This window comes from Colobus angolensis, unplaced genomic scaffold (assembly GCF_000951035.1).
Source record: "Colobus angolensis palliatus isolate OR3802 unplaced genomic scaffold, Cang.pa_1.0 Scaffold3, whole genome shotgun sequence".
Classification (NCBI taxonomy): domain Eukaryota; kingdom Metazoa; phylum Chordata; class Mammalia; order Primates; family Cercopithecidae; genus Colobus; species Colobus angolensis.
The window spans coordinates 4,186,573-4,188,706 of NW_012116265.1; the positions used below are offsets into that span (position 1 = coordinate 4,186,573).

A 2,134-nucleotide genomic window follows, 5' to 3' on the forward strand; every position below is an offset into this window, starting at 1 on the left:
GCGCCCGCGAAAGTTTGTCGGCTCCCGCTGAAGGGCAGCTGCTACTCCGCGCCCCCGTGCCCCGCTCCGGCCAGGTGAGTTTGTGCCCCGCTCCCGCAGGCTCCCGCGTGGGCTCGGGGGGCGCCCGGGGCGGGAGGCGCGTCCGAGACCTCGGTCCTGGAGACTACCTCGCCGCCCTCGGAAGACGAGGGACCTCGCAGGTCCTGGGGGGAGGGTCGAGTGGGGGGCCTGGGAGCCCCCTAGCCGGGGAGTTACCGGGTCCGAAGAGTTGCCTGCCCCGACGTGCGTGCTGCTTTCCGGTGCCTCGGTTTCCGAAAAGCCCGCAAGGAACAGAGTTGGTATTGTCTGCGGAGGACTGGGTCCCCGCCGTTCCGGGGCAGGGAGGGGGTTCCGATCAAGTGGAGACCCCAAGATGAGAAGCAGGCTTCTAACAAAGATCCCTCCCCCCTAAACTGTGCAGACTTGGCACAGGCAACGAACGTCTCCGGAGACCCCGAGGCCCGACCCCCCACATCCTGGCCCTCTTTGAAACCCTCCTTGGGCCCTGGCTAAGTTGGGGGACGGCGGGCTTTTATTGATTTGTTTTCGAGGCTCGCCGCGGTGCGGCCAATAAAAGGTTTATGACATCTGACCGGCAGTGAAGGTATGCGAGCTCCCAATTGCCCTGTATACGGGGAGAAGAGCAGTTTCCCCCGTTGCCCGGCAACGCCGCTGATTGACGCGGGATGCAGCCAATCGCCACTCCCGCAGGTCCCCTTGAAATGTTTTTGACAAGTACAGTAGACGAGAGTGAAGCGCGTGCGTGCGCGCGCGCGCGTGCTGGGTGGGGGGTGACTCGGCCCCCCAAACTTGGGACTGCCCTGCTCCGCTCTGGGAGGATTTCTTAACTTTTTAAAGTTCGCATCGAACATCTGTTCAGTGCTGGGCCAGTAATGTCTTTGTCAGTTATTTGGAGACCTTCTGTTTACTAGGCGAGAAGCTAAGCTTTCTTGCCTCATTTTCTCCGTTAAAAAATAAAAAGGGTAACAAAACACAGCAAGTCATAAAAACAAAAGAGGGTGTGTGTGTGTGTGTGTAGAGAAAAGTTGTAAGGAGGTCACCAGTGAATAACTATTTGCGTATCTGGTGGAGCAGCCTTGTTGGCAGCAGATTAAAAATGTTTGCTTAACTGCAACTCACATGATCCAGATTCTTTTTTTTCCCCTCTAAAACAGGAGGAAAAAAAGATTTGGCGAAATCTGTAGTTAGAGTATAATAATGGAAAACTCCTCAGCTGTGGTTTCTGGGAACTGTTTTTTTTTTGTTTAGTTTTGTTTTGTTTTTACATGGAACTGTAGTGATCAGCAGCTCTTTACACTGTTGCTATAAAATGCGGGATTTATAGGGATGCAGTGAGCGGTTGGAGAGTACGGGGTCCCAGCACAAAGCGCACACATGATCCAAGGGTACTGAACTCCCATAACTCTCTCTCCGTGACAATGCCACTTTTTCTCCTAAAACCATATTGCTGGCAGTGTTTGCTTAAAACAAAAGGAAACATGGAGAATAGCATGTTAGTTCCTCTGGGAAGCTACTGACAAATAAGCAAATTAAAAAGAAAGAGAGCAGCATGTTGTCATAGCAACAGTGCAATTAAATTACTTTACTGTCAGCCATGATATAATTTTCCTGTTTGGAAGCTCAGGAGACATAAAACTTTCATTTAGAGCTAAAGTTGACTTCAGTGGCTGGGTAGTTCTTTTTTATACTCTACTGTGGGCATTTGCTGGTCGTCAGAAAATTTTCTGATGGGATCTGAGGAAACTTAAGAAAGACAAGTGATGCTGTAATTCGTTCATAAAGAAGTTAAAGCCAGGATCAGACCAGACTCTTGTTGTATCCCCAAGCCTAAAGATGCTACCTTGTTTTTTCTCGGAAATGTGTCAGGGTAACCTCCTTATTTGATGGAAAGAAATACTCCCTGTGAGTGAACCCCAGCACTTTGGGAGGCCGAGGTGGGTGGATCACGAGATCAAGAGATCGAGACCATCCTGGCCAACATGGTGAAACCCCATCTTACTAAAAATACAAAAATTAGCCAGTCATGGTGGCGCACGCCGGTAGTCCCAGCTACTCGGGAGGCTGAGGCAGGAGA

The 2,134-nt window shown here is 51.1% G+C and overlaps 1 protein-coding gene across 4 annotated transcripts in view; it reads left to right on the plus strand.

Moving 5' to 3' along the window:
- The window catches only part of FOXN3 (forkhead box N3), a 472,003-nt gene that overhangs the window by 210,978 nt on the left and 258,891 nt on the right, over positions 1-2,134 (plus strand). The window contains exon 1 of one of the 4 annotated variants that reach the window (XM_011949432.1): positions 1-74. The exons of the other annotated variants lie outside the window; for them this stretch is intronic. The gene's annotated coding sequence lies outside the window, so the exon portion shown is untranslated. The remainder of the gene's footprint in view (positions 75-2,134) is intronic. 4 annotated transcript variants of the gene reach the window in all.